The sequence below is a fragment of the Heptranchias perlo genome, chromosome 32 (genome assembly GCF_035084215.1).
Source record: "Heptranchias perlo isolate sHepPer1 chromosome 32, sHepPer1.hap1, whole genome shotgun sequence".
In the NCBI taxonomy this organism is placed as follows: Eukaryota; Metazoa; Chordata; class Chondrichthyes; order Hexanchiformes; family Hexanchidae; genus Heptranchias; species Heptranchias perlo.
Genome location: NC_090356.1, coordinates 13,170,443 through 13,182,682, shown reverse-complemented (window position 1 = coordinate 13,182,682; position 12,240 = coordinate 13,170,443). Strand labels below are relative to the sequence as shown.

At 45.6% G+C, this 12,240-nt stretch overlaps 1 long non-coding RNA gene and 1 pseudogene across 1 annotated transcript; both read left to right on the top strand.

Annotated features, from left to right (window-relative positions):
• Positions 1 to 10,604, top strand: LOC137301035 (uncharacterized). Its single transcript, XR_010958218.1, has 2 exons — positions 1 to 364; positions 4,221 to 10,604. It is a non-coding gene; the product is annotated as an uncharacterized lncRNA (long non-coding RNA).
• Positions 10,453 to 10,562, top strand: LOC137301221 (U1 spliceosomal RNA; annotated as a pseudogene).
• Positions 10,605 to 12,240: the final 1,636 nt, after the last annotated feature.

Genomic DNA, 12,240 nt, shown 5'->3' with positions numbered 1-12,240 from the left:
GTAAGTGACCCTTGACCCCCCCGAGTCGAGGCTCCATCTTCTGTCCCTCTCTCGCAGGAAGGAATATTTGAGGGGTGGGAATGAACCTACAAACCAGGTCTTGGGGGCGAATTGTGCGCTGCGGCCCGCGACACTTACCGGAGAGTCCATTCTACCCGAGGAGATGAGAAATCCGAGCTCTTGAGGCCGGCAACTGAGGACAGACGCCGGGGTTTATCGCGGTCACTGCGCGGGGCCGCTTTTCACGGAGCTGCAGATGGCGCCGGAGCGGGTGTGTCCCGCGGCTCAGAACAAGTGTAAATACGTCAAATGTTGTGGAGGATTGAGCACAAATGTTGTTCATGACCCGAGCGAGGATTGAGCGGTAATTATGATGCGGGCGGGGTGTAACAGGCTGGAGCCGGGGGCTCAGCTATGTCGGCACCCCGGCTTCTTGAAAGGAAACGGCTGGAAACGCTTGTCATTCGATGTTCCCTCGTCCATTTCTTCACTGCCCACCGATTTGTTAACGGCCTTATTTATTTTCCATGTGCTTTCGACGTCTTTTGTGAAGAGTTCCTCCCTTTCCCCCAGATTAATGGAAAAGCGGTGCTCTGTAAATTTTATTTCGCTCTCCCGCTGTGTTTAACGTGGAGTAATTCAGCAGAAATGAAAATATAGCGGTTGTTCTGTTTGTCTCTCCCTCCGTTTGACCAGTTTTCTTAATTTTTTTTGTTAGGAGCCAGACTCGCTCATTTTATTCAATTGTAACCTCCCAGATCTGCGCACACCTCTCACACGGCCCTAACCAAAGTCACAAAGAACATTCTCTGTGACTGATGGTGATTTATCCCATATCGTCCTCTTTGATCTCTCCGTAGCCTTTAACACAGTTGATTGCACAATACTCCAACATCTCCTCAGTTGTCCAGCTCCACGTGACTGCCATTGCTTGCTTTCATTCTTACCTATCCATTCGTAGCCCGAGCATCTTTAAGTGGTTTATTGTCTCACTCTCCCTCAAAAAACTATCCTTAACTCTTCCTCATCTACGTCATGCCTCTTATCAACATTATCCATTGACTAGCAATCGGCTTCCACAAGTATGCTAATGACATGCAGCTGTACCTCTTTTAAACCTCTCTACAGCTGCTTGCTGTCAGACTGCTTGTCCAACACCCAGTGAACACCAAAGCCATAGCCTTTGTCTTCATCACCAACTCAATTCCTCTTCTTGGCACTATCTCAAGCTGACCCAGATCTTTCACAACCTCTATGTCCTCTTTGACCTTGAGCTGAGTTTCAAACCTCCTATCGTCTCCATCACAAAGACCGCCTATTTCCATCTCTGTAACATTGCTCACCTCAGTCCATCTGCTGAAACCCTAACTCATACCTTTGTCACTTCCAGACTGAATTTCTCCAATGCTCTCTTGGCTGGCCTTCATCCTCCATAAAGCAGCTCATCCAAAACTTTGCTGCCATATCCTATATCATACCAAGTCACGCTCGCCTGTCGCACCTTTTCTTGCTGTTCTGAATTGGCTTTCAGTTCACTGTCTCAAATTTAAATTAACATTGTGTTTAGGAGGAGATAAAGGAATGGAGGATAGTGCAGAAATAGGGTGGGGAAGGCAATGGAGGAATTTGAATTTGAGGACAATGATTTTGAATTTGTGTTGGAGGATAGGAGCCAGTATAGGTCAGCAAGGATGGGGTGATGAACAAGAAAGGACTTAGGGTGGGACATGATATATAGTAGAATTTTGGAAAAGTTAGAATTTGTGGAAGATGGGAGGGCAGCAAGGAGAGCATTGGAGTAGTGCAATCTGGAGGTAACAATAGCATTTATAAGGATTTCAGGGGCAGCGGCTGGTAATGTTGCAGAACTAAGCAGTCTTGGTACTGGATAGAGAGTGGGGCTTAAAGGACACCAAGATTGAAAACAGTCCACTTAATCCTGAGAGGCTAAATGGATACTCTAGCGGGATGAATTAGGATTTCAGCAGGTGGCGATCTGACTTAATGGGTCTCGTCCCTTTTTTCTCTGCCCCGCACCTGGGGAATGCTGATTTCCCAGGCACAGCTCAGGAAAATCTACCCTCATATCTTTCATTAAGTTGTTCAATGGAAAATGGAGACAAAACCTTTTAATTTGCTGCTGTTTAATTTTATGAAAGAAAATGGAGAGCTAGATGCTAATTTTCTAAAAGTAGAAAATATTAGCACCTATTAAATTGTAAGTCGTGCTGTGGGGACAACTATTCCAGAGTTGACATTTTAATTATGCTGTTCTTTTAACATACAAAAGAAGGAGCAATTGTATTCTGCAAAACTGCTTTCTGGTCACTATTTGAGCAACTGAAAAATTTGCATAACAGAACCTTTTAATCAAAATTTTCAGTGTCCTGCTAATTCAATGAAAGAACAGTTTGTTTCACAATTGGGCTGTTTTTATGAAGTCACTTTGCACCACTGCATCTGATAATTATCTTTTCAAAGAACCTTAAAGTGTAACTTGTAAGGAATTACAAAATATGAACTGGTTGTTACAGTAGGTAACATGATACTGCATTTTTATGATCTGTAAATGCTCCAAAAATGTTAATGAATCACAATTTAAAATGTAAAAGAACATGTAATTTTCAGGACAGTCACTCTCTTTGGAGCTCACTGTTGTCACTGGAATCATACCTAGCACAAAGGTAGATGGTAGTGGTTTTTGGAGGTCAATCATCTCAGCCCCAGGACATTGCTGTAGGAGTTCCTTAGGGCAGTGTCCTAGGCCCAACCATCTTCAGCTGCTTAATCAATGACCTTCCCTCCATCATAAGGGGATGGTCGCTGATGATTGCACAGTATTCAGTTCCATTCGCAACCCCTCAGATAATCGAGCAGCCTGTGCTTGCGTGCAGCAAGACCTGGACAACATCCAGGCTTGGGCTGATAAGTGGCAAGTAACATTCGCGCCAGACAAGTGCCAGGTAATGACCATCTCCAACAAGAGAGAGTCTAACTACCTCCCCTTGACATTCAATGGCATTACCATCGCCGAATCCCCCACCATCGACCAGAAACTTAACTGGACCAGCCATATAAATACCGTGGCTGCAAGAGTAGGTCCAACAACACTCAAGAAGCTCGACACCATCCAGGACAAAGCAGCCCACTTGATTGGCACCCCATCCACCACCCTCAACCTTCACTCCCTTCACCACTGGCGCACTGTGGCTGCAGTGTGTACAGGATGCACTGCAGCAACTCGCCATGGCTTCTTCGACAGCACCTCCCAAACCCACGACCTTTACCACCTAGAAGGACGTGGGCAGCAGATACATGGGAACAACACCACCTGCACGTTCCCCTCCAAGTCACACACCATCCCGACTTGGAAATATATCGCTGTTCCTTCATTGTCGCTGGGTCAAAATCCTGGAACTCCCTTCCTAACAGCACTAGGAGAACCTTCACCACGTGGAGCAGTTCAAGAAGGTGGCTCACCACCACCTTCTCGAGGGCAATTAGGGATGGGCAATAAATGCTGGCCTTGCCAGCGACGCCCACATCCCATGAACAAATTTTTTAAAAAAGCTCTGCTGCTGCTTGTTTTCCAGCAGAGTTTGGCAACAAATGATTATTAAGAAAAGATTATACAAAAGGATTATTGAGAAATGTAGTTGCTTTTTGGCAACTTAAGTTCCTGGCTCCAAGAAGTCTGAGCTAAGTGATGTCTGAGCTGGGAACAGTGAGTCCCAAAATAAAGGGTTTCCTAGCAACAACCAGCAGCAGTAACAAATGTCTATTAATAATAACTCACAAGGACTTAGCTCATATGTAAAGAGTGAGTGGTATCCTATGAAATTAAAAACACATTTTCATTATCCTGTGTGCACTCTGCATTCTTTGTGTCTACAAAACACAATTTAAAAAATATTTTCTAAGGTACCAAATAAACAGTTAACAAATAACAGCTTAAAGGGGAAGGAAGGTGTAGAACTACACCTCCCATTGTATATCTATATAAAATAATTTATAGCTTAAAACAATTGAAGCTTTTTAAAAATATCAGTTTTTACTTCCATGAAGATCTCCCAGGTTGCGTTTCCCCTTCACTGCTCGGCCTCAAGTTTGATTCACATCAAAGCTGCTCTTTCATCACAATTGGTGAATGTGATGAACATGGATTTTTTTATTTGCTTCTGTCCCTTCCTAAACTCATTTATTCTTTGATAATTTTATAGGTGCTGGGATCTCATCCAATTGGCCATTATTTGTGTGTGAGCCTTGATAGTAAATGTCAACCATGAGGAGCATCACAGCTGCTGGAACCTGTCCTCACCTGATATCCATATATGACATCTGCTTCCATCAATTGTCAGTAAATAGTGATCAAAGGCACAGAACCTGGCCAATCATTCCCTCTGACCCAGGGTGCTGATGCCAATCACTGCCCTTTCCACCACACCCCCTCTCCACTCCAGTTAAGACCAATTAAGGTACATCATTCCAGGTAGTACATTATTGGCATTAATTTATTCAACCATGACACTGTGAAGGATACTACATTTAATTGAGGTGCATCATTGATGTTGTCGGTGTTGCTGGACATTGGCATAGGTCTGGCCCATACCCCGTGCCATCTTCCACTTTGGAGATCAAAAATGGACTGTGCCCACAGGGACACGATCAGAAAACTCCAAAGAGGAAAACATTGCCCTCGTCCTGTTGGTTACCTTTTGTGTGCAGCTTCATTAAGCTGTTCATAGACCCTCGGTACGAGTGTCACTATGGCTGAGGTGCTATCTGCGAAGGATGGGTCTGGCCACTCTGCCATTGAATGCTCCATTCGATTGGAGAGTGCCGTACCATCTGTCCCTAGTAGAAATGTTTATGCGACAAAACACCTTTGTTCACAAATTGATCAGACAATGGCCTGCGCTAAATGAGGCCCTGTGGGAAAAGGAGATGGTGGAGGGTCCCTAAGCAGAATGTTAGTCATTTGGCAGAATGCCTCATCATCAGAACTTTTGAACATGCACCAAGATGTGGCTTGGCTGGTGGTGAGAAGGGCCCTACCCGTCAGATCCATTATGTATATCCGGTTTCTCAGCGCTACTGCACTGTGTCCTCGAAGAGACTGTGGTGAGGACAAGATCGTAACCCACCTCCTTCTAGAATGTGTGTTTGGAAATAGACCCAGTGGTTTTTGTCAAGGTTCATCCCAAGGAGCTCCGTAACGCAGGACTCGCTGCTCTATGGACTGATTCCAGAGATGTACATCAAGACAAATATTAACTGGGCATCCATGAGGTGCTGTGGGCCATCAGCAGAAGCAGAATTGTATTCCAGCACAATCTGTAACCTCATGGCCTGGCATATTCCTCACTCTACCATTACCAACAAGCCAGGGGATCAACCCTGGTTCAATGAGGAGTGTAGAAGAGCATGCCAGGAGCAGTACCAGGTGTACCTAAGAATGAGGTACCAACCTGGTGAAGCAACAACTCAGGACTACATGCATGCTAAACAGCGGAAGCAACATGCTATAGACAGAGCTAAGCAATTCCACAACCAACTGATCGGTTCAAAGCTCTGCAATCCTGCCACATCCAGTCGTGAATGGTGGTCAACAATTAAACAACTAACAGAAGGAGGAGGCTCTGTAAACATCCCCATCCTCAATGATGGCGGAGTCCAGCACGTGAGTGCAAAAGACGAGGCTAAAACGTTTGCAACCATCCTCAGCCAGAAGTGCCGAGTGGATGATCCATCTCGGCCTCCTCCCACTATCCCCACCATCACAGAAGCCAGTCTTCAGCCAATTCGATTCACTCCACGTGATATCAAGAAATCGCTGAGCGCACTGGATACAGCAAAGGCTATGGGCCCCGACAACATCCCGTCTGTAGTGCTGAAGACTTGTGCTCCAGAACTAGTCGCACCTCTAGCCAAACTGTTCTAGTACAGCTACAACACTGGCATCTATCCGACAATGTGCAAAATTGCCCAGGTATGTTCTGTCCACAAAAAGCAAGACAAATCCAATCCGGCCAATTACCGCCCCGTCAGTCTACTCTCAATCATCAGCAGAGATGGAAGGTGTTATCGACAGTGCTATCAAGCGGCACTTACTCACCAATAACCTGCTCACCGATGCTCGGTTTGGGTTCCACCAGGACCACTTGGCTCCAGACCTCATTACAGCCTTGGTCCGAACATGGACAAAAGAGCTGAATTCCAAAGGTGAGGTGAGAGTGACTGCCCTTGACATCAAGGCAGCATTTGACCGAGTGTGGCACCAAGGAGCCCTAGTAAAATTAAAGTCAATGGGAATCAGGGGGAAAACTCTCCAGTGGCTGGAGTCATACCTAGCACAAAGGAAGATGGTAGTGGTTGTTGGAGGCCAATCATCTCAGCCCCAGGACATTGCTGCAGGAGTTCCTCAGGGCAGTGTCCTTGGCCCAACCATCTTCAGCTGCTTCATCAATGACCTTCCCTCCATCAAAAAGTCAGAAAAGGGCACGTTCGTTGTTGATTCAGTTCCATTCACAACCCCTCAGATAATGAAGCAGTCCGACCCGCATGCAGCAAGACCTGGACAACATCCAGGCTTGGGCTGATAAGTGGCAAGTAACATTTGCGCCAGACAAGTGCCAGGCAATGACCATCTCCAACAAGAGAGTGTAACCACCTCCCCATGACATTCAACGGCATTACCATCGCCGAATTCCCCACCATCGATATCCTGGGGATCACCATTGACCAGAAACTTAACTGGACCAGCCACATAAATACTGTGGCTACAAGAGCAGGTTGGAGACTGGGTATTCTGTAGCGAGTGACTCACCTCCTGACTCCCCAAAGCCTTTCCACGTCTACAAGGCACAAGTCAGGAGTGTGATGGAATACTCTTCACTTGCCTGGATGAGTGCAGCTCCATCAACACTCAAGAAGCTCGACACCATCCAGGACAAAGCAGCCCGCTTGATTGCCACCACATCCACCACCCTAAACATTCACTCCCTTCACCACTGGCGCACCTGGCTGCAGAGTGTACCATCCACAGGATGCACTGTAGCAACTCGCCAAGGCTTCTTCGACAGCACCTCCCAAAACCGTGACCTTTATCACCTGGAAGGACAAGGGCAGCAGGCACATGGGAACACCACCACCTGCACATTCCCTTCCAAGTCACACACCATCCCGACTTGGAAATATATCGCCGTTCCTTATCGTCGATGGGTCAAAATCCTGGAACGCCCTTCCTAACAGCACTGCGGGAGAACCTACACCCCACGGACTTAGCGGTTCAAGGCGGCTCACCACCACCTTCTCAAGGGCAATTAGGGATGGACAATAAATGCTGGCCTTGCCAGCGACGTCTACATTCCATGAACAAATTTTTTAAAAAACTGCTGCTGTAAGGCCATTAACTCAGTGAAAGATGTCCTTTGGTCTGCAAGAAACCTGCTGGTCTTCCAGAGCAAGGAGCGGTCTATTTTTGAACTCTAGATGAATCAAGGGGTATGGGGATCAGGTGAGAAAGTGGAGTTGAGGTCGAAGCGGGACATAGTAAAGCTTGGTGCAGCTGCCACAAAGGCTTAATGATCCACTATTGTGCACTGAGAGGCTGCAGCCAGTGTAAAATTCCCTTGGTCTGAATGTTCACAAGCAAAGCCCATTGCAAACTACGTACCTCAAATGAAACTTTTCATTGAAATGGAATGATGTGTATTTAAAAAATAAATGTACCAGTACCAAACAATGTGAACCTCAATGTAAATGTAGCCTTTTGGAAGGTCAATAACTTAATGTACCCCTAGAGAACACTACTTGAAATAATGCACCCAGAGTGGCCTGAACTGTGTGTCTGATCTGCACCCAATGTTCATTTGTTCAGATTGTATTTGTATATATTTGCATTTTTTATGAATAAGTTTTATTTTGAAAAAAATAATGATGTTGGCACTAATACATGAATTTCTATCCACAACATTTTGCATTTGAAAGAATGCTACATTAATGTTGAGATACAATGGTTTCAAGTAACGTTGGCATTAATTAAGAGCTTACTATTTTAGACTGGATTTTTCCCTTTATTATTCATTCTCATCTCCTTTGCATATGCTCTGAAATAGTTTGGAAAAGAAAATCGAACAGTCTAAAATGGGCTGCTGATTTGCTATGAGTGCCTTTTGTACTACTGACTAAGTCCAATTTCACCCCCCTTGTTTCTTTTGCGCTATTTTGTGATTTCTAGACCTGAACCCAGATTGAGTTTCCCTACGTAAGTTCCCATTACAAGAAAGGACTAATATATGCATGAACTAGTGGGATTGGGATTGCAGTTGAAGATGGTGCTGCTTTATGATGACATCACACTTGTATTTTTGAACTCCTAACTTTTCACTTGTGATACAAGGTCATGCTATAATTGGAGCAAATCCGCCTAAGGACTCTCAAAAGTGATTTTATTCAACGTTTGTTTCATGGGTATTGATAATTTCAATTGTTTTACATTTAAATAATTACTTGGTATTGACTGTATATCATTTTGGATTATTTTTGTATGACACCTCAGTGCAGTACTGAGGGAGAGCTGCATTGTCAGAGGTGCCCTCTTTCGCATGAGACGTTAAACCGAGATCCCACCTGCCCTCTGAGAGGGACGTAAAAGATCCCACGGTATTATTCGAAGAACAGGAGAGTTCTCATAGGGTGGGAGCAGTGCTCCCTCTCAGGTAGGAATCAGATGTGAGGTGCTGTCTGTGTTACTGTACGTGACACAGATCTGGCCCATACCCTATGTCTGCGCCACAACAATCACCTGAGCCCTCTTACACTTTATCTGGAGATCAAAAATAGACCATGTCCATTGGGGCATGATGTACAAATCTCCAGATGAAAGGGGCAAAAATGCTCCCAGTGACCTGGCCAACACTTCCATTAACAGATTATCTGGTCATTTAGCTCATTGTGGGATCTAATTACACAAATTGGGGTTGTATTCTCTAGAGTTTAGAAGGTTAAGGGGTGATCTGATCGAAGTTTATAAGCTATTAAGGGGAACAGATAGGGTGGATAGAGAGAAACTATTTCCGCTGGTTGGGGATTTTAGGAGTAGGGGGCACAGTCTAAAAATTAGAGCCAGACCTTTCAGGAGTGAGATTAGAAAATATTTCTACACACAAAGGGCGGTAGAAGTTTGGAACTCTCTTCCGCAAACGGCAATTGATGCTAGCTCATTTGCTAAATTTAAATCTGAGATAAGATAGCTTTTTGGCAACCAAAGGTATTAAGGGATATGGGCCAAAGGCAGGTATATGGAGTTAGATCACAGATCAGCCATGATCTTATCAAATGGCGGAGCAGGCTCGAGGGGCTGAATGGCCTACTCCTGTTCCTATATTCCTATGTTGTGTGCAGATTGGCTGTCGTGTTTCCCCACATTACAACAGTGACCACGCTTCAAAAGTACATCATTGGCTGTGCCCCAGTACGCAAATGCCATGTCACCACGTGCTGAGTTTCTACCCATCCACCACACTGAGAAGGTTGGGTCTGGCCCTCTGGCCAAGCAGATGCAGGATGTCCCATCCAGCTGGACCGTACCCCACGACCTGCCCCAGGTGGAGAAGTTTCTGAAGAGGAACCTTTTTGACCACAAGGCCGTCAAACAGTGGTCAGTGCGGAACGTTCTGGGGGTCCTGCAGGGAAAGTAGAGGGTGGATCCCATCGGGCAGTTCCTCGACCAGACGATCGAAGCCATTTGGCAGAACATCTTGTCGCTAGAACTGACTAACAGGCACCCAGGATATTGCCTGGATGGTGGTGAGAAGGGCCCTCCCAGTACGGTTTTTCCTGCACGCTCAGCTCTCAACGCCACTGCGAGCTGCCCTTGAGGCTGCAGCATGGACGCAACCGTTGTCCACCTCCTGATAGACTGCCCCTTCGGTTTGAAGAGAGATGCGTTTGGTATCTGTCCCGGTTCATCCCCAACTGCTCAGTAACACAGCGCTCTGTGTGCTCCACGAGCTGTTCCCCAGGATGCACACCGAGACAGATATCAACTGCTGCTGGAAGACCATCAACTCGGTGAAGGAGGCCTTTTGGTCCACTCAACCTGTTGGTCTTCCAGCTGAAGGAGCTGTCCACGACCGAGTGTTGCCGATTGGTACACTGCAAGGTCCAGGAGTACGTGCCGTGGCATGCACTGAAGCGAGGTGCGACTTACGCAAAGGCTGTATGGGGAAAGGCCACCATGTAAGGCCATCCCATCTTCGTATTGTACACCATGCATCATAATAAATGTACTGTTTGAATTGTAATATTGTAATTGTATTGTGCACCATCTTTATTGTATTGTTTTGAATTGTATTGCTTTGGAATTGATATTTATATTGAACTGTGTGCATCCTTAAATTTTACGAAATAATGTATATTTTGAAATTTTAAAAAATATTAGAAGTTTAGTTACTTACCTGGCAGGAGAGATCCCATTCTTACGCTGCGATGTCCCCAAATGCGGGATACTCGACTGCAAAATTTGTGGTAGTGGGGGACTGCGTTCACGCTCTCCCCGGCTTTCAATTAAAGATTAGACTTTGACTAACAATGCTTTTTAATTAAGCAGTGCTATAGTGGGTTGTCATTTGTTGTAGTGGTATGATTACAAAAATACTTCTCAACCACGCAATCAGTTGCTACATCACATTATGCATCCTGATAAACGGGATGTCTTTATTTCATTCTCAACTTTGCCTTATTTCCAATATGTGGTGTCGATATTTCCAATAGAGGGAGCTAGTACTCAACATACAAAAGAACCTTCCTCCACAATACTCATCACAAGCTACATTTTTTACAAATCAACAGGCAATAAGCCAGTATGATTTCTGTTAGATAAAAACAGAAATTGCTGGAAACGCTTAGCAGGTTCGGCAGCATCTGTGGAGAAAGAAACAGAGTTAACATTTCAGATCGATGATCTTTCACCAGCGTCTGCAGTATTTGGCTTTGGTTTCCCGAAACATTATCGGACTTGCCTGTGATGCCTTGATGCTCCATGGTACTGTATTGCAGCAAAGAGAAAAAGGGGGAAAGAAACCAAAAAAATTCTTGGATAAATTGTCCTGGGGAAACATGCAGTTTTAAGTCATATGCATCCTTCTCAACCTGCCTGCAGCCTTTGACAAAGTTGACTAAACCATCCTTCAGCGCCTCTCCTCCATTGTCCAGCTGGGACTGTCCTCGTTTGGTTCTATTTCAATCTATCCAGTCGTTGCCAGAGAATCACCTGCAATGGCTTCTCTTCCTGCTCCCGTACAGTTACCTCTGGAGTGCCCCAAGGATCTATCCTTAGTCCGCTCCTATTTCTCATTTATATGCTGCCCCTCAGCGACATCATCTGAAAATACAGTGTCACTTTCCACATGTACACTGACGCCACCCAGCTCTACCTCAACACCACCTCTCTCGACCCTTCCGACTACCTCTGATTTGTCACGCTGCTTGTCCGAAATCCAGTATTGGATGAGCAGAAATTTCCTTGAAGTCAATATTGGTAAGACCGAAGCCAATGTCTTCGTTTCCAGCAAAACTCTGGTCCCTAGCCACTGCCTCCATTCCCCTCCCTAGCCACTGTCTGAGGCTGAACGGGACTGCAAACTCGATCCCATATCCTCTCCATGGACCGCCTACTTCCACCTCTGTAATATCGTACTTCTCTGCCCCGCCTCAGCCTATCTGCTGCTTAAACTCCTCATCTATACAGTTGTTGCCTCCAGACACGACTATTCTGATGCTGTCCTGGCCGGCCTTCCACCTTCCGCACTCCGTAAATTTGAGCTCATCCAAAACTCTTCTCTTTTGGCCCTACAATTTCCCCCCCCCCGCCAAGATCTCTGCGCTCCTCCAATTCTGGCCTCTTGCACATCCCTGATTTTCATCACTCCACCACTGATGACCGTGCCTTCAGCTGCCTAAGTGCTAAGCTTTGGAATTCCCTCCCGAAACCTCTCCGCCCAACATCTGCGAAGGTTTTTGTACATACCTTATAAAGGTTGGGTCCCTTGTAGTTGAGTATCTTTGCTCGTGGCTTCACGCCAGCAGCTGTTATTTGAGAAGTTCCGTGAACCAGGAGGTCACCCGCAAGCAGACGTAGAAGGAAAACCGAGGGCGGGAGAGGGATTCACGGAGAAAACCAGAAGTGTTGTTGAAAAGTTAGTGTATTTTAATTCTATAATTCCTATAACTTCCAAA